Raw genomic sequence first — 20352 nt, forward strand, 5'->3', positions numbered from 1 at the left:
CTGAATCTCTAGAATCATTTCACTCAAAAGAGTCGTTCAAACGAATCGTTCCCTCCACCACCACACACACACACACACACACACACACACACTGATCCTTTTTTAGCTCCTGCAGAATGTGAAAATGACCAAAATCTTTTAAAGTCAAAGTCAGCTTTATTGTCAATTTCTCCCCATGCCAAAGACACACAAAGAAACCGAAATTTCGTTCCCCCCTATCCCACGGTGACAAGACATGGCTCACAACAGACAAACAAGTAAACAAGTACAACAAAAGCGTGCTGAATAAATAATGAAGAAATAACACAACAATAAATAAATAAAAACATAAATAAATAAATAAGAGGAGCAGAAAAAAAAGGAGCAAGTGCGCGTACAGCAGACATTCCCGAAAATAGCGCAACAGTGCCGCACGCTACGCAGAAGGGGGTAGCGAGTTCAGGGCCCTAACAGCCTGGAGAAAGAAGCTGTTGGGGAGTCTGGTGGTGCGGGAGCGCAGGCTCCTGTACCTCTTCCCAGAGGGCAGAAGGTCAAACAAAGAGTGAGCCGGGTGACTCACATCTCTGGCAATCGAGGTCGCCTTGCGGGCGAGACGGGAGGTGTAAATGTCCTTCAGGGAGGGGAGCGAAGCACCAATAATCTTACTAGCCGTATTCACTATGCGCTGCAGGGCCTTCAAGTTCTGTTCAGTGCAGTTACCACCCCAGACAGCGATGCAACTGGTGAGGACGCTCTCAATGGTGCCACGGTAGAATGTAGACAGGACTGCCTGAGGAGCACATGCACGCCTGAGCTGCCGCAGGAAGTACAGGCGGCGCTGAGCTTTCTTTGCCAGTGACGAGGTGTTTGCGGACCAGGAGAGGTCCTCACTGATGTGCACCCCCAGGAACTTGGTGCAGCTCACCCTCTCCACCACAGCACGAGGGTAACTTGGAAAACATATTGGAACGCGGCCCAGAGGACTAGAGCTTGACACCTGTGACCTTTGACCGTGATATAAAAATAATAAAAAAATAATAAAAAACTCTTGAATCTTGAACTCTTGAATATTTCCCTAATAAAGTGGCCTGTTATTAGGTACACTTGAAAATGGCGGTGTACCTAATGGAGTGTCCGTGTGATTCCCTCGTTAAGCGCACCTGCGTGAAAACCTTTAGCTCCTTTCACGTTCTGCGGGAGCTAAAACTTTTCACGCAGCTGCGCTTAACGAGGGAATGACATGGACACTCCATTAGGTACACTGCCATTTTCAAGTGTACCTAATGAGTCCACGGGAGCACTGCAACGGCGGCAGAATTTCTGCAAGAACAATTCATTTTAGGATGAACTCTCGATACAAATATTTTCATTTGATTGAAGGCAATGGCGTTAACCACTCGACCAGAGCCTGCTCGGAAACCAAAGGAGATTTGGTCATATTGATAGGGTATCCTCCATCCAAACATGTTCGGTGTTGAAAGTTTCAACGGATAGTCCGAAGCAAGCCTTTCCACAGTAGTCACCATGACAGGCGACCACCTGGTGGCGTCAGTGTGCCGAGCGCCGTTAGACGATCAGGAGAAGAAGATCTGAATCGACGGATGTGACGTCAGGGCTTTAGGTCAATTGAAGACAGGTGTGCACGCTCAAGGGGAGTTATCATATGCAGGTGCCACCGAGCGCGGGCCGGCGGCGGCGGCGGCGGCGGACGGTTTCTCAGGTAAGCGAGCATGCTAGCAAATGTTTGTCGTCTCCTGCCGTTTCTCACGACGGCACGCTTTGTTGCTTTTTCTCACAGGCCTTTTTTTTCCAATTTATTTTGTTCGTCGCAGGATTGTCGTACTCTCGTGACTCGGCAACGTCACGTCCACCGCGACGGTGGGCCTGGAGGTAAATTGTAGGCCGCAGGCCATTTAGCCCGTGAGCAAATGTTTGCAGTTTCTTACGATGCCATTTATTATTTCTTGCAGGATTTTCGCTGTCTAGGGAGTGCTTGAGGTTTCGGCACGGCCCGACACGCCACAATCCACTTGGCGTCGCGTCGTTGCGCGTTTTGGTGGTATTTTAAATGTCTTTCGCGGTTGTTTTTTTTAATGCTGGCCAGTATTTTTTTCATTCGTCTGTCTGTAGACGGTTCGTCAATGACGCCGCCGATAAGCGCGTGTTTGTCTGACTATAGGAAATGTTAGTTTGACTCTAATCAGCTAAACCATTTTTTATTATTTTATATTATGCGTGTGCCATTTCTGTGTCATGCAAACTGGTGAATGCAACGTATATGTTAAGTCGTGTCAAAATCGGACCAAATCCATTCAAAGATGGCGCCCGCCCGCTCTCGTTCCGTTACGCAACAAACACTTGCGCGGGTTATTTTCTCCCGTTTTGCACGCCGCCAACCTGGATCATCTGTCCAATGTGAGGGGAGTTGATGAATGATGAAATTAAAATATGAATTATAATCCTGAATAATTATCATAATTTACTACAATATAAGTATATATATTTTTTCAAATGTAAAACGCTACTTAGAATGTATAAAATTAAAATATTAACTAATTTTGATAAATTATCATAACTTACTACAATATAATATTTTTTTTCAAATGTAAAACTCCTAGTATGTATAGTTGTTGGTAAAAAATCATGCCATTGGCACTCGACTCAATGTCTATTTTTGTTGCAATCATTTGCTCGTCTTTTGTAGCACTAAAAACTGCCGCCCAGCCAGCATCCTTCTATACAAAGCAAGCAGGAGGCTCTTGAAGGAGCCCTTTCAGTGATGTTGAGGACACTGAGGAAGAGTAGTCCTAAATCAGGTGAAAACCTGTTTTTGTCAAGTTTCAACTTCCCAACACACAATGGTTGTCGAGTTTTAGCTTCCCAGCACACAATTAATGGCTGTCTGTGTTTTTGTAGGCTGCAAGAGGAGCCGAATGGGATAATTCCATATGAAAAGGCACAATGGCCTATCCAAAGGAGCGATGGCCTATCCAAAGGAGTGATGGCCTATCCAAAGGAGCGATGGCCTATCCAAAGGAGCAATGGCCTATCTAAAGGAGCCATGGCCTATCCAAAGGAGCCATGGCCTATTCAAAGGAGCCATGGCCTATTCAAAGGAGCCATGGCCGATCCAAAGGAGCAATGGCCTATCCAAAGGAGCAATGGCCTATCCAAAGGCGCAATGGCCTGTCCAAAGGCGCAATGGCCTGTCCAAAGGCGCAATGGCCTGTCCAAAGGCGCAATGGCCTGTCCAAAGGAGCAATGGCCTATCCAAAGGAGCAATGGCCTATCCAAAGGAGCAATGGCCTATCCAAAGGAGCAATGGCCTATCCAAAAGAGCAATGCCATATCCAAAAGAGCAATGCCATATCCAAAAGAGCAATGCTATATCAAGTCAAGAATAAAGCAACACGCTGCAAAAGTCAACATGTGCGGATCATGTGCCCAGGAGGGGGCAGTGTGGTTGCCTTTGGTTATGGGTGCACGACGGAAAGGTTGCAGGTGTGGCCAGTGTTTGGGGCTCTGATGGTTGGTCTTGCTTAAGAGGTGTGCTGTGGTTGTGGCTTGTCTGGATCCAGCGTTGTCTTGTGCTTTGTTGCCATTGACGGCTCACTTGGGGGAGGACGTGGTTACGCGGACGGAGACAAAACGAAACTTTGATGTGGATCCGAATGTTCAATTTTGCCATATGTGTACCATTTTGTGTCTTTTTCTAACCTGCCACTGTTGTACTTGCTGCATTCTTTGTTCTCCCCCTTCGGTGTAGGGCGGCGTTGGAGCGAGCCGATCCCGAATGTCCAATTTTGCAATTTGACTTGTACCATTTTGTCTTTTTCTAACCTGCCACTGTTGCCCTAACCTACCACCACTGTGGTACTTGCGTTCTTTGTTCTCCCCTAGGTGTAGGACAGCATTGGAGCGAGACAGTAGCATTTAGTCTTTTTCTAACCTACCGCTGTCGTGCTTGAATCTAAGCTGTGTCCTTTGTTCTCTAGGTGAGGGGGCGGTGTTTGGGCGAGCGGGTCCACGAGGTAGACATAGTGATGCGAGCAGCGCCCAACTCAGTGCATGTTCTGCCATTTGCAGGCCGGACGGAAAAGGGGGGGAGGCGCACGGCCCCATCCGACCGGGCGACGCTCACCAATAGTAGCTAGCCGCTGTGATCAAGTAAGCAAGTGACTGACAACTTGGGGTGCTCTTTGAGTTTCTAACATTTGTTTCTGTTTCTGCAGATGGCGACTGGGATGTGACACGATCTGATCAGAGGTGAACGGACCGCTGTGGCATCGCTCTGAAGTCGCCGAGTTGTGAGGGAGACCTGCTTCCCTGGAGGCGTCGACCTGCGCAGCTTCAACGTGTGAAATGGATTTTTTTTTTTTTTTTTTTTTTTTTTAATTACACCAGCGGTGTCCCAATGTCTGCTTGAGGGCTGCATACTGAAACAAATTCAGAATTCTTTGACGCAAATTCATTAAATCAATCACGAAATGTTGCCATTGATATTTAGTGCTACAAAGCAGTGTCGTGTTCAGTCGTGTGGTGTGTTGATCAAGTTGCCCCGAGGCTGCCATTTGGACACCAATGGTGACGTGTGTAGGGCTGCACGTGTATTGGAAAACTGCCATATGGTGGTCTAGGTTATTAACATGCACTTTAAGACCGCAAAGATTTGTTTTTTCATGTCTCAAATGAAACATGTTTTCTTGCCTAACTATTTGTAATGAGTTAAGACGATAAGTCATTGATGTAAGTTAAAGTTAACTCATCTAACTGATCTCATTGCGATCAAATAGTTAACCTCCATCAGAGAATTTTGCACAACTTGCCTCAATGCAGTGGTCTGGCCCAATACTGCCATATCATTGATTTTCCAAAATGTTGTGCAGCCCTCATTGAGTGCCAAACGCGCAGCGACGGCAAGCGACCGCGCAGCGACGGCAAGCGACCGCGCAGCGACTGCAAGCGCAAGCGACCGCGCAGCGACTGCAAGCGCAAGCGACCGCGCAGCGACGGCAAGCGCAAGCGACCGCGCAGCGACGGCAAGCGCAAGCGACCGCGCAGCGACGGCAAGCGCAAGCGACCGCGCAGCGACGGCAAGCGCAAGCGACCGCGCAGCGACGGCAAGCGCAAGCGACGGCAAGCGCAAGCGACGGCAAGCGCAAGCGACTGCGCAAGCGACGGCAAGCGCAAGCGACGGCGCAGCGAGACTTTTGTGCTTGTCTTGCAAGGTGGAAGAGACGATGTATGAAACGAAGAGCCGGTGGATGGAGGCCACCAGACCCGCGATTGGTGAGCGGGGTGCAAAGGAAGGAATCACCCAAAAAAAGCAGTCGCCAAGTGTTGAAGAGGAGCCTGATGCACGACTGGCCAAGGCTGGCCAGAGGTGGTAGTGACATGGCAATCCAATATGCAACACTTGTTAGTTTTAATATGATTTCCTTATTTTTGCCGTTCAGGGTTGCCAGGGCGGCGGATGGGACGAGCACCAGCCTGCACCGAGAGGGACTGGGCTGCACCCACAAGACCAGGGAGGGGGCAGGTAATGAGTACGTTGACAGAAGTGAACCGCATGCAACTGAGTGCCGTTTGTCTTTTTGCACTTGTGCGAGGCGAAAGAAGAGTCCAACACCGGCCGGAGCAGACCCGGACCTTGGCCCGTGACGAGCGGCCCACACGAGACTGATGGGTGCAGATGCAGCCAGCGTTTCAGGGGAGTATGACTTTGTTTTTTCTTTTGTGCTTTCCCTACCCCTGTCTGTTTAAATAGGGTAACTAGTAGCACGCACGGGCATTTGGGTTGCTGTGACCCTCTAGATACGAATCGGCAAAGTAGACACCCCCTGCCTGCCTCCTTCCCCTCTCTCTCTCTCGCTCTCTCTCGCTCTCTGTCGCTCTCTCTCTCTCTCGCTCTCTCGCTCTCTTTCTCCACCGCGCCCGGCAGTACCTGCATGGCCTGGTGCACTCAGAATGGAACGTGGCTATACCTTGCCCTTTGTGGAATACCAGGGTATAATGTCTGCCAGACTGGGTCCCAGTGTCGTCGACGGTGTCGAGGACAAGGAGCTTCTCCGTGACGCTCTCCGTGACGTCGCGTTTTCCTCTTTTTTTCCTCTTGGGGCCAAGCCAGCTCTACTCAGGGGGAACTGGGCGGTTGCGCTTAAGTGCGCACCAAAGCCTCTTCTCATCTCCTCTCGCCCTCTCGCCCTCTCTCTCTCTCTCTCTCTCTCTCTCTCTCTCTCTCTCTCTCTCTCTCTCTCTCTCTCTCTCTCTCTCTCTCTCTCTCTCTCTCTCTCTCTCTGTCTCTCTCTCTCTCTGTCTCTCTCTCTCTGTCTCTCTCTCTCTGTCTCTCTCTCTCTGTCTCTCTCTCTCTCTCTCTCTCCCCCCCCCCCCTCCCCTCCCTCCCTCCCTCCCTTTTTGTAAGGGGTTAAACCCGGTAACCCGGATCGCTCCAATCCGACATGCGCCAGCCCGTGCGTGCCGCTAGTTACCTGATTCAAACTTACCTTAGTCAAGGTTGGGGGGCTGCTAGTGGAATTTTTCCCCTTGCCAAAACCAACACAATATGTCTGCCTTTCAGGATTGCTGGGGCACTGGATCGGACGAGTGCCTGCACAGAGGGGGACTGGACAGGACCGCGAGACCAGAGGGTAATAATAAAAAACTTTATTTGTAGAGCACCTTTCATACAAGAAATGCAGCTCAAAGCACTTTACAACAAAGAAATTATAAGCATTGAATTCTTCATATAGGAACAGACATAAAAAGAAAACAAAAACATTCATGTGTGCATACGCTATTAATAAAGGGAGCTTAAAATAGGAGCAAGCTTTAATAGACAGGTAATGAGTACGTCCACAGAAGTGAACCGCATGCAACAGAGTGCCGTTTTTCTTTTTGCAGTGGCACGAGGCGGAGGATGAGTCCAAACGTCGAATACCGGCCGGGGGGGAGCCAACCTTCGCCCGTGATGAGCGGCCGACACGAGACGGACGGGTGCGGATGCGGCGAGGGCAAAGCGCCCAGCCAGCATTTAAGGAGAGTATGACTGCGTTTTTTCTTTTGTCCTTTCTTTCCTTCCCTCCCTCCACTTTTTCACTGGGTGTGCACACTGGCTGTCTGCATGATGCCTCTTTCTTTCTCTCTCAGCGCCGCGTCATTTTGCAATATTGTTGTTTTACTGTTGTTTTTTTAATCATGAAATGAACTGTTTGTACTGTAATTGTGTGTGTGTGTACCACTGAACTGCAATTAAACTGTGAACTGAATTCAAGTGGTCCATTTTAAACATTGGCATTGGCAGTCTATCGCGCATACAAACTGGAATCATTTGAGACATTCTCAATGACAAGACAATTGTAAAGTTAGGCTGAAACAAAATTGACTTGTTAAATATGCAGTGTCAGGCTTTTTATTTATGTTTTTAACTACACAAAGAAAAGCTGCATGCATTCTAAATTGTTGACAAAAGCCAAGTAGCCAGACACCCATAGATGCAAACGACAAGTGTACAAACGGTCTCCGTTGCGATCAGTAAGTCATCTTTGGCAACCCTGCTTTAAAATGGCCACCGAACTCAGAATCTTGCAGAATGTTGGTACATTTTTCTGTACGAGTAAAAGCTGTTTTAATGTGGTCAGAGACATTTTTCGTTTTGTTTTGAATCGTCATGCATCATGTGGGCATTCTTGTGAATAAAATCAACAGTGGTGTGTTTGCTTCCTGTTGGTGGTCTTGTAAATAACGTCAACTTTGGTGTCATCATTCGCGATGTGCCTCAACCGATGGTGCATCTCTTGAATGTGAAACTTCTTGCATGTTTTGTTGCAGGGCTTGGCGTTGCCATTGGCTGTCCGACTACAAAGAAGGCTGCTGCTGTCCAGTCCAGGTTGCTGCTATAGTGAATTTAATGTATAAACATAGCGTGTAACTTCCAGGACCTTAGCTTTCAATTCAAAGCAGTTGCGTAACTACACGGCCAGCCTCGGTACATGTACTGGGGGGTACCACTTTTCAAGGACTTTTCAAACTGAACTTTGACGTGGAGCTGAATGTCCAATTTTGCCATACGACTTGTACCATTGTGTATCTTTTTCAAATTCCACTGCAGACCTCAATCGGAAATCAAATTAAGGGGGTTTTTATTTCAAAGTTTGTGCCCCTAGTTGTCTATGTACAATAAAAGAGTCGAGCACGAACTTATCGATGCTGCACTTGCAGCTTTTTTTAAATAGTAATTAAAAGGTCGAATTTCCTCCAATATATAGTTTTAAAAAATGTTACTGAATGGGTGAAACGTATGAGAGTTTAAAAAATAAATACAATTAAAAAAAGGCTTGTGGAACTTTTGTTAGCACTGTAGTGCCAGCAAGGGGGGGCTGGGCAGGGTGGTGGGCGACTGTTCCATAAAAAAGAAATGATCAGACATGTATACATTATGGCACAAGTCCTGCACAACTTGATGTATGCTTCAAGAATGTACATTAACATTATGATTTGTTTATTGAATTGAATTACATCAAAATTATATCTGTCTGTGGAAATATGAAATATGGTGATGTCTAAAATCAGTCCATCCCTTCACTTTGCTATTGTCTTCTTTCCCCTCTGAAGGTTTTTATAGATACTGATGATGGTGTTACAAATACTTTCATGTACAGTGTAAATCCCCTTCAAGGAAATTTAATTTATATACGTGTGTATATATATGATAAATCTGAATCTAATGGTGACCTCAAGTGTTTTTAAATATTTCCATCTGTTAATTTCCTTTGGGCCGAGCCCCCTCCGGCCTGCACCTGTAAACTCCATCATAATACATTTCCAAGCTATGTAAAAATGAAAAAATATTGCCATTTACTGCCATATTGCAGGTGCGGGAAAAGTTTTTGGTCACTTTCACGTTCCGCAGGAGCTAAAAGTTTTCCCGCAGGTGCACTTAACGAGGGAATCACACGGACACTCCATTAGGTACACCGCCCTTTTCAAGTGTACCTAATAACAGGCCACTTTATGAGGGAAATATCCTGGTCAAAGGTCACAGGTGTCAAGCTCTAGTCCTCGGGGCCGCGTTCCAACATGTTTCCCAAGATTCCCTCGTTAAGTGCAGGTGCGTGAAAAGTCGTGTCATCGTGTTTGTCGTATCATTGTGTGTGTGTGTGTGTGTGTGTGTGTATCACTACTGCAGTGTAGTGTTGGCTCGTGAGTGAACGATGGGTTCAAAAGAACGAATGTTTTCAGTGAACGAGAGTGAACGAAAAGATCTAAAGATCTTTGTAGCCATGAGGGAAAAACTTGTTTGGACCCGTTTGAAAATCATTGATTTGATATGACTCAAGAATTGTCTCTGTGCAACGGTGTGGTGTTTCTTAGCAACTGACTTGAAAATGAGTCCACGGGAGCACTGCAACGGTGGCAGAATTTTTGCAAGAACAATTCATTTTAGGATGAACTCTCGATACAAATATTTTCATTTGATTGAAGGCAATGGCGTGAACCACTCGACCAGAGCTCTTGCTGTGCTTAGGGTTTGTGTTAGGCTTGCTCTCGCTTTTGCTGTGCTTAGGGTTAGGCTTGCTTATGCAACCAAATCACCTCAGTTGTTTATCACTTCCTCTGATATTTTTGAACTTACCGTAATTTTCGGACTGTAAGTCGCACCGGAGTATAAGTGAGCAGCAGGGGGGGGCCCCATTTCAACCCCTTCCACTGAGTGCCAAGCAGGGAAGAAATGGGTACCATTGTTATAGTCACTGGTATGACTCGGCAGGGGTTTGAACCCACAACCTCCCAGTCTCAGGGCGGACACTCTCCTCTTAGGCCACTGAGCTGGTAAACACTTGTGTCGTAGTATAACACTTATAGTCGTTTTTAAATAACGTGTATACCTATATACGCCTAAATATTGTCATCCAATATATCTACTGCTGGTTTGAAATTTGCTTTTGATATTATTATTTTTAATATTTATGTTAAAACGTGTCTGGCGTCTTATTCCTTGTTTTTATATTCGCCAATTAAAACATAAAAATCAGACATTTTATATGACAATATGTGTAGGTACACTACACGAGGTTAAAAAAAAAAAAGAGAATAAATAAATAAAGGGTTAATTGCACAACAAAAGCACGTTTACAAATATACAATACAAATATACTCGATACAAATATTTTCATTTGATTGAAGGCAATGGCATTAACCACTCGACCAGAGCCTGCTCGGGAACCAAAGGAGATTTGGTCATATTGATAGGGTATCCTCCATCCAAACATGTTAGGTGTTGAAAGTTTCAACGGATAGTCCGAAGCAAGCCTTTCCACAGTAGTCACCATGACAGGCGACCACCTGGTGGCGTCAGTGTGCCGAGTGCCGTTGGACGATCAGGAGAAGAAGATTTGAATCGACGGATGTGACGTCAGGGCTTTAGGTCAATTGAAGACAGGTGTGCTCGCTCAAGGGGAGTTATCATATGCAGGTGCCACCGAGCGCGGGCCGGCGGCGGCGGACGGTTTCTCAGGTAAGCGAGCATGCTAGCAAATGTTTGTCGTCTTTGTCGTTTAAAAAAAAAATCCTCTTTTAATATTCATGATTTCCTTATTTCTTAAAACTGACCAAATTTAAACGGATGTCTTCCTTTAGTCCAGCTCGTTCCAGCGGCATTGGTCTTGTGTATGTATGATTTTGTGTGTGTTTTTTTAATAACGTTTTCATACTTTATTTTATTGTATGTAAATAGCTGTTAGTCACGTGACCCAATGTGGAGGTACTTGTGGGCGGGGCCTGCTAAAAGACCAACTACGGAAGCTCCCCAAGTACTGATGTGCATTCCAGTTCTTTTAGGTGAACTGAATCTTTAGAATCTCTTTGAACGAATCGTTCACTCACGAGCCAACACTATTTGGGTTTTCAGTCTTGAGGTGAGCGTTGGTTGCCCTTCTGTCACTGTCATGGACACGAGTCTTTGGTCAAGTGGTAAACGTCATTGCCTCTAACACGATGGAACCATGGTTCGGGACCCGACCTTACCCGCGAGCTGTGCTTTGTCGATTTTCACTCACTTCTGCATAAAGTTTGTGACTTTTTTTTTTTTTTTTTTTTGAAGGCAGGTTTCAGTCTTGCCTGTCGGAGAGGTGGGCGTGGTCAAGCCAATTTCAGTTGCGCTGTGATTGGTCAGACTGAATTTGGGCAGAGGTAGGAGGCGGGCAAAGTGGCACTTAGGTTTTTGAAGGCAGTTTTCAGTCTTGAGGTGAGCGACAGGTGCAACCGCCCGCGTGTGAAGTGGCCTGTCACGTGGTACGCTAGTGTGCAAAGCACCATTGGACGAGCAGGCGAGGAAGATTTGAATTGACGGATGTGACGTCATGTCTTCGGGTGTTGTCAAATACCGGTGCAATCACCCGCGCAGCGGGCGGTTTCTCAGGTAAGCTAACATGCTAGGAAATGTTTGTCGTTCATTGGCGTTTCTCACGACGGACGCCTTGTTTGTTTGTTGCAGGATTCAAGGCGAGTTATCAAATGCAGGCGCCACCGACCGTGTGGCGGTTTCTCGGGTAAGCTATCAAATGTTTGTCGTTCATTGCCGTTTCTCACGACGGACGCCTTGTTTGTTTGATGCGAACAAATATCTTGAAAATCTTTTCACACTCGTCCCGGCCACCGCGACTGTCGTTTTGCCGCTACAGTATTTCAAACCTCTTTGGCGTTGTGTTTCGTCAAATTAACAATGTTGCATTACATATAGTGTGCTATTTCCGTGTTATGCAAACTGATGAATGTGACAAATTTGTTACGTCATGTTCAAATCTATTCCAAGATGGCGCCCGCCCGCCCGCCTTCCGTTATGCAACAAACATTTGCGAGCGTGATTTTCTCCCGTTTAGTCGACTGCTCGATTCATGCCGACATTTTTGAGTGAGTTGATGGATGATAAAATTAAATTATTATAATTCGGATACTTTTGTAATTATTATAACTCATTACAATATACTGATAATTGTATACATATTTTAAATATCAAACTGGAGTTGGTATGTGTAATTGTTGCAAAAATATCATGCCATTGCCACTCTACTCAATGTCTATAATTGTAACTCCCAGATGCAGAGCAAATAGTATGGTATGATATTGTATGGTATTGTATTGTATGTATTGTATTGTATGCATTGTGTGTATGGTAGCGTATGGCAGGGTATTGTATGTGTTCTATGTCAATCCATCCATCCGTCCGTCCACCCACCCGTCCATCCAACCCATCCACCCACCCACCCACCCACCCATCCAACCCATCCAGCCACCCACCCATCCAACCCATCCACCCGTCCATCCAACCCATCCACCCACCCATCCAACCCATCCACCCACCCATCCACCCACCCATCCATCCACCCAGCCACCCATCCATCCAGCCACCCAGCCATCCACCGCTTATCCGGACGTCGGATTGCGGCGGCAGCAGCTTTAGGAGGGACTCCCAGACTTTCCTCTCTCCAGCCACTTCATCCAGCTCAACCCAGGAAATCCCAAGATTTGTATGTATTGTTTGTTTTGTTGTTTTTTGTTTTGTTGTTTTTTGTTTTGTTTTTCTTGTTTTGTTTTTTGTTTTGTATCTATTGTATTGTATGTATTGTATTGTATGTATTGTATTGTATGTATTGTATTATATGTATTGTATGTATTGTATGTATTGTTTTTTTTTTGTTTTTTGGGGTTTTTTTTTGGTTTTGGTTTTTTTTGTATGTATTGTATTGTATGTATTGTATTGTATGTATTTTTTTGTTTTGTTTTTTGTTTTTTTTGTATTGTATGTATTGTATGTATGTATTGTTTTGTATTGTTTGTTTTGTTTTGTTTTGTTTTTTGTTTTGTATGTCTTGTATGTATTGTATGTATCGTATTGTATGTAATTGTATGTATTGTATTATGTATTGTATGTATTGTATTGTATGTATTATTTTATTTTTATTTTTTTGTTTTTTGTTTTGTTTTGTTTTTTGTTTTGTATGTACTGTATGTATTGTATTGTGTGTATTGTATGTATTGTTTTGTTTTTGTTTTCTTTTTTTTTTTGTATTGTATGTATGTATTGTATGTATTGTATTGTATTGTATGTATTGTATTGTATTGTATTGTATGTATTGTATGTATTGTATTGTATGTATTGTTTTTTTTGGTTGTGTTTTTGGTTTTTTTGTTTTGTATGTATTGTATTGTATGTATTGTATTGTATGTATTGTATGTATTTTTTTTTTTTTTTTTTGTATTGTATGTATTGTATGTATTGTTTTTTTGTTTTTTTTTGTTTTGTATGTATTGTATTGTGTGTATTGTATTGTATTGTGTGTATTGTATTGTATTGTATGTATTGTTTTTTGTTGGGTTTTTTTTGTTTTTTTTTGGTTTTTTTGCATTGTATGTATTGTATTGTGTATTGTATTGTATTGTATGTATTGTTTTTTGTTGGGTTTTTTTGTTTTGTTTTTTTGTTTTTTTTGCATTGTATGTATTGTATGTATGTATGTATTGTATTGTATGTATTGTATGTATTGTATGTCTGTATTGTATGTATTGTATGTGTTTGTATTGTATGTATTGTATTGTATGTATTGTATGTATGTATTGTATGTATGTATTGTATGTGTTGTATGTATTGTATGTGTTGTATGTGTTTCTATTGTATGTATTGTATTGTATGTATTGTATTGTATGTATTGTATGTATTGTATTGTTTGTATTGTATGTATTGTTTTTTTTGTTTTTTTTGCATTGTATGTATTGTATTGTATGTATTGTATGTATTGTATGTATTGTATTGTATGTATTGTATTGTATTGTATGTATTGTATTGTATGTATTGTATGTATTGTATGTATTGTTTTTTGTTTTTTCTTTTGTATGTATTGTGTGTATTGTATTGTATGTATTGTATGTATTGTTTTGTTTTTTGTTTTGTTTTTTTTTTTTTGTTTTGTATGTATTGTGTGTATTGTATTGTATTGTATGTATTGTTTTGTTTTTTGTTTTGTTTTTTTTGTTTTGTTTTCTTTTTTGTTTTGTTTTTTGTTTTTTTTGTTTTGTATGTATTGTGTGTATTGTATTGTATTGTATGTATTGTTTTGTTTTTTGTTTTGTTTTTTTTGTTTTGTTTTCTTTTTTGTTTTGTTTTTTGTTTTTTTGTATTGTAATTATTGTATGTATTGTATTGTATTGTATGTATGTATTGTATGTATTGTATTGTATTTGTATTGTATTGTTTGTATTGTATTGTTTGTATTGTATTGTTTGTATTGTATTGTTTGTATGTATTGTTTGTATGTATTGTATTGTATGTATTGTTTGTATTGTATTGTTTGTATGTATTGTTTGTATTGTATGTATTGTATTGTTTGTTTTGTTTTTTGTGTTTTGTTTTTTGTTCACCCATCCACCCACCCATCCACCCACCCACCCATCCACCCACCCATCCAGCCAGCCTCCCAGCCATCCACCGCTTATCCGGACGTCGGATTTTTTTGTATTGTATGTATGTATTGTTTTGTTTTGTTTTTGGTTTGTTGTTTTTTGTTTTGTTTTGTTTTTTGTTTTGTATGTATTGTATGTATGTATTGTATGTTTCGTATTGTATCGTATTGTATTGTATGTATTGTATGTCTTGTATTGTATGTATTGTATTGCATTGTATTGTATGTATTGTATTGTATGTATTGTATGTATTGTATTGTATGCATTGTATTGTATGTATGTATTTTTTATTTTTTGTTTTTTTTTGGTTGTGTTTTTGGTTTTTTTGTTTTGTTTGTATTGTTTTGTATGTATTGTGTGTATTGTATTGTATGTATTGTTTTGTTTTGTTTTTTGTTTTGTATGTATTGTATGTATTGTTTTTTTGTTTTTTTTGTTTTTTGTTTTGTATGTATTGTATTGTGTGTATTGTATTGTATGTATTGTTTTTTGTTGGGTTTTTTTGTTTTGTTTTTTTTGTTTTTTTTGCATTGTATGTATTGTATTGTATGTATTGTATGTATGTATTGTTTGTATTGTATTGTATGTATTGTATTGTATGTATTGTATGTATTGTATTGTATTGTATTGTATTGTATTGTATTGTATGTATTGTATGTATTGTATTGTAATGTATTGTATGTATTGTATTGTATGTATTGTTTGTATTGTATGTATTGTTTGTATTGTATGTATTGTTTGTAATGTATGTATTGTATTGTTTGTATTGTATGTATTGTATTGTTTGTATTGTATGTATTGTTTTTTTTTTTGTTTTGTTTTTTGTTTTGTATGTATTGTGTGTATTGTATTGTATGTATTGTTTTGTTTTTTGTTTTGTATGTATTGTATGTATTGTGTGTATTGTATTGTATGTATTGGTTTTTTTTTGTTTGTTTTTTTTGTTTTGTTTTCTTTTTTGTTTTCTTTTTTGTTTTTTTGTATTGTATGTATTGTATGTATGTATTGTATTGTTTGTATTGTATGTATTGTTTTTTGTTTTTTTTTGTTTTGTTTTTTGTTTTGTATGTATTGTGTGTATTGTATTGTATGTATTGTTTTGTTTTGTTTTTTGTTTTGTATGTATTGTATGTATTGTGTATTGTATTGTATGTATTGTTTTTTTTTGTTTGTTTTTTTTGTTTTGTTTTGTTTTTTGTTTTTTTGTATTGTATGTATTGTATGTATGTATTGTATTGTTTGTATTGTATGTATTGTATTGTATGTATTGTATGTATTGTATTATACGTATTGTATGTATTGTATTGTATGTATTGTATTGTTTTTTTGTTGTTTTTTTTTTGGTTGTGTTTTTGTTTTTTTTGTTTTGTATGTATTGTATTGTATGTATTGTAATGTATTGTATGTATTGTATGTATTTTTTTTTTGTTTTTTTTTGTATTGTATGTATTGTATGTATTGTTTTTTTGTTTTTTTTTTGTTTTTTGTTTTGTATGTATTGTATTGTGTGTATTGTATTGTATTGTATGTATTGTTTTTTGTTGGGTTTTTTTGTTTTGTTTTTTGTTTTTTTTGCATTGTATGTATTGTATTGTGTGTATTGTATTGTATTGTATGTATTGTTTTTTTGTTTTGTTTTTTTTGCATTGTATGTATTGTATTGTGTGTATTGTATTGTATTGTATTGTATGTATTGTTTTTTTGTTGGGTTTTTTTGTTTTGTTTTTTTTGTTTTTTTTGCATTGTATGTATTGTATTGTATGTATTGTATTGTATTGTCTGTATTGTATGTATTGTATTGTATGTATGTATTGTATGTATTGTATGTATTGTATGTATTGTATTGTATGTATTGTATTGTATGTATTGTATTGTTTGTATTGTATTGTATGTATTGTTTTGTATGTATTGTATTGTATGTATTGTATTGTATGTATGTATTGTATGTATGTATTGTATGTATTTTTTTGTTTTTTTTTGTTTTGTTTTTTGTTTTGTATGTATTGTATGTATTGTGTGTATTGTATTGTATGTATTGTTTTGTTTTGTTTTTTGTTTTGTATGTATTGTATGTATTGTGTGTATTGTATTGTATTGTATTGGTTTTTTTTTTTGTTTGTTTTGTTTTCTTTTTTGTTTTGTTTTTTTGTATTGTATGTATTGTATGTATGTATTGTATTGTATTGTATGTTTGTATTGTATTGTATTTGTGTTGTATTTGTATTGTATTGTTTGTATGTATTGTTTGTATGTATTGTATTGTATTGTTTGTATGTATTGTTTGTATTGTATGTATTGTATTGTTTGTTTTGTTTTTTGTGTTTTGTTTTTTGTTCACCCATCCACCCACCCATCCATCCACCCACCCACCCATCCATCCACCCATCCATCCAGCCACCCATCCAGCCAGCCACCCAGCCATCCACCGCTTATCCGGACGTCGGATTTTTTTGTATTGTATGTATTGTATGTATGTATTGTTTTTTTTTTTTTTTGGTTTGTTGTTTTGTTTTGTTTTTTGTTTTGTATGCATTGTATGTATTGTATTGTATCGTATTGTATCGTATTGTATCGTATGTATTGTATGTCTTGTATTGTATGTATTGTATTGCATTGTATTGTATGTATTGTATTGTATGCATTGTATTGTATGTATTTTTTATTTTTTGTTTTGTTTTGTTTTTTGTTTTGTATGTACTTTATGTATTGTATTGTGTGTATTGTATTGTATGTATTGTTTTGTTTTTTGTTTTTTTTGCATTGTATGTATTGTATGTATGTATGTATTGTATTGTATGTATTGTATGTATTGTATGTCTGTATTGTATGTATTGTATGTATTGTATGTGTTTGTATTGTATGTATTGTATTGTATGTATTGTATGTATGTATTGTATGTATGTATTGTATGTGTTGTATGTATTGTATGTGTTGTATGTGTTTCTATTGTATGTATTGTATTGTATGTATTGTATTGTATGTATTGTATGTATTGTATTGTTTGTATTGTATGTATTGTTTTTTTTGTTTTTTTTGCATTGTATGTATTGTATTGTATGTATTGTATGTATTGTATTGTATTGTATTGTATTGTATTGTATGTATTGTATTGTATTGTATGTATTGTATTGTATGTATTGTATGTATTGTATGTATTGTTTTTTGTTTTTTTTGTTTTTTCTTTTGTATGTATTGTGTGTATTGTATTGTATTGTATGTATTGTATGTATTGTTTTGTTTTGTTTTTTGTTTTGTTTTTTGTTTTTTTTGTTTTGTATGTATTGTGTGAATTGTATTGTATTGTATGTATTGTTTTGTTTTTTGTTTTGTTTTTTTTGTTTTGTTTTCTTTTTTGTTTTGTTTTTTGTTTTTTTGTATTGTAATTATTGTATGTATTGTATTGTATTGTATGTATGTATTGTATGTATTGTATTGTATTTGTATTGTATTGTTTGTATTGTATTGTTTGTATTGTATTGTTTGTATTGTATTGTTTGTATGTATTGTTTGTATGTATTGTATTGTATGTATTGTTTGTATTGTATTGTTTGTATGTATTGTTTGTATTGTATGTATTGTATTGTTTGTTTTGTTTTTTGTGTTTTGTTTTTTGTTCACCCATCCACCCACCCATCCACCCACCCACCCATCCACCCACCCATCCAGCCAGCCTCCCAGCCATCCACCGCTTATCCGGACGTCGGATTTTTTTGTATTGTATGTATGTATTGTTTTGTTTTGTTTTTGGTTTGTTGTTTTTTGTTTTGTTTTGTTTTTTGTTTTGTATGTATTGTATGTATGTATTGTATGTTTCGTATTGTATCGTATTGTATTGTATGTATTGTATGTCTTGTATTGTATGTATTGTATTGCATTGTATTGTATGTATTGTATTGTATGTATTGTATGTATTGTATTGTATGCATTGTATTGTATGTATGTATTTTTTATTTTTTGTTTTTTTTTTGTTTTGTTTTTTGTTTTGTATGTACTGTATGTATTGTATTGTGTGTATTGTATTGTATGTATTGTTTTGTTTTTTGTTTTGTTTTCTTCTTTTTTTTGTTTTTTTGTATTGTATTGTATGTATTGTATTGTTTGTATTGTATTGTATTGTATTGTATTGTATTGTATTGTATTGTATTGTTTGTATTGTATGTATTGTATTGTATGTATTGTATTGTATGTATTGTATTGTATGTATTGTATTGTATTGTATGTATTGTATTGTATGTATTGTATTGTATTGTATGTATTGTATGTATTTATTGTATTGTATTGTATTGTATGTATTGTATGTATTGTATGTATTGTATTGTATTGTTTGTATTGTTTGTATTGTATGTATTGTATTGTATGTATTGTATGTATTGTATTGTATTGTATTGTATGTATTGTATTGTTTTTTTTGTGTTTTGTTTTGTATGTATTGTGTGTATTGTGTGTATTGTATGTATTGTATGTATTGTTTTGTTTTGTTTTTTGTTTTTGTTTTTTTGTTTTGTTGTCTTTTTTGTTTTGTTTTTTTGTATTGTATGTATTGTATTGTATGTATGTATTGTATTGTTTGTATGTATTGTATGTATTGTATGTATGTATTGTTTGTATGTATTGTTTGTATTGTATTGTTTGTTTTGTTTTTGGTTTTTTGTTTTGTATGTATTGTATTGTATGTGTTGTATTGTATGTATTTTTTGTTTTTTGTTTTGTATGTATTGTATTGTATGTATTGTTTTTTTTTTTTTTGTTTTTTTCATTTGTTTTTTCTTTTTTGTTTTGTATGTATTGTATGTATTTGTTTTTTCTTTTGTTTTTCTTTTGGTTTTTCTTTTTTTTTGTTTTGTATGTATTGTATTGTATGTGTTGTATGTATTGTATTGTATTGTTTGTTTTGTATTGTTTGTTTTGTATTGTTTGTTTTTCTTTTTTTTTAATGTTTTGTTTTGCGCCGCGTCATTTTGCAATATTGTTGTTTTACTGTTTTTTTAATCATGAAATGAACTGTTTGTACTGTAACTGTGTGTGTGTACCACTGAACTGCAATTAAACTGTGAACTGAATTCAAGTGGTCCATTTTAAACATTGGCATTGGCAGTCTATCGTGCATACAAACTGGAATCATTTGAGACATTCTCAATGACAAGACAATTGTAAAGTTAGGCTGAAAAAAAATTGACTTGTTAAATATGCAGTGTCAGGCTTTTTTTTTTTTTTTTTTTTAACTACACAAAGAAAAGCTGCATGCATTCTAAATTGTTGACAAAAGCCAAGTAGCCAGACACCCATAGATGCAAACGACAAGTGTACAAACGGTTTCTGTTGCGATCAGTATGTCATCTTTGGCAACCCTGCTTTAAAATGGCCACCGAACTCAGAATCTTGCAGGATGTTGGTACATTTTTCTGTACGAGTAAAAGCTGTTTTAATGTGGTCAGAGCCATTTTTTGGTTTTTGAATCGTCATGCATCATGTGGGCATACTTGTGAATAAAATCAACAGTGGTGTGTTGGCTTCCTGTTGGTGGTCTTGTAAATAAAGTCAACTTTGGTGTCAGTCATCATTCGGGATGTGCCTCAATCGATGGTGCATCTCTTGAATGTGAAACTTCTTGCATGTTTTGCTGCAGGGCTTGGCGTCCCCATTGGCTGTCTGACTACAAAGAAGGCTGCTGCTGTCCAGTCCAGGTTGCTGCTATAGTCAATTGAATGTATAAACATAGCGAGTAACTTCCAGGACCTTAGCTTTCAATTCAAAGCACAGTTGCGTAACTACACGGCCAGCCTCGGTACATGTACTGGGTGGTACCACCCAGTTCAGAGTGAAGTAAAGGCCAGAGTGGTCGTCTTAATACTAGCATCCTCATGAAATTGACCATATCAGACAGGCTAGATGAATTCCAAGTGCTACCACCGGGTGGCA

At 38.3% G+C, this 20352-nt stretch overlaps 2 long non-coding RNA genes across 14 annotated transcripts in view; both read left to right on the top strand.

The window, feature by feature from the left end:
- Positions 1-1373: 1373 nt before the first annotated feature.
- On the top strand, positions 1374-8559 carry LOC148391502 (uncharacterized). Of its 7 annotated transcripts, none has more exons than XR_015860950.1 (11): positions 1378-1699; positions 1778-1869; positions 1950-1977; positions 2684-2795; positions 2896-3974; positions 4066-4146; positions 4212-4334; positions 5208-5362; positions 5436-5518; positions 5589-6626; positions 6880-7244. It is a non-coding gene; the product is annotated as an uncharacterized LOC148391502 (long non-coding RNA). The 7 variants fall into 7 exon arrangements; XR_015860953.1 differs by adding an exon at positions 7807-8559 and having other exon boundaries at positions 1380-1699; positions 4212-5362; positions 6880-7018; XR_015860952.1 differs by having other exon boundaries at positions 1374-1699; positions 1812-1869; positions 1950-2038; positions 4212-5362.
- Positions 8560-10386: 1827 nt separating this feature from the next.
- Positions 10387-20352, top strand: part of LOC148391503 (uncharacterized) — a 10284-nt gene continuing 318 nt past the window's right edge. The window contains exons 1-6 of one of the 7 annotated variants that reach the window (XR_015861078.1): positions 10389-10492; positions 10712-10815; positions 10886-10982; positions 11078-11395; positions 11471-11525; positions 20060-20352. The exon at positions 20060-20352 is cut by the window's right edge and continues 318 nt beyond it. This is a non-coding gene — a long non-coding RNA (uncharacterized LOC148391503). Of the gene's footprint in view, positions 10493-10592; positions 10645-10711; positions 10983-11077; positions 11396-11470; positions 11526-20059 lie in introns of those variants that run through there. The other 6 variants (XR_015861084.1, XR_015861079.1, XR_015861081.1 and 3 more) reach the window with 6 other exon arrangements.

The sequence above is a fragment of the Syngnathus floridae genome, chromosome 10 (assembly GCF_059516105.1).
Source record: "Syngnathus floridae isolate MCC-2025c chromosome 10, RoL_Sflo_1.0, whole genome shotgun sequence".
In the NCBI taxonomy this organism is placed as follows: Eukaryota; Metazoa; Chordata; class Actinopteri; order Syngnathiformes; family Syngnathidae; genus Syngnathus; species Syngnathus floridae.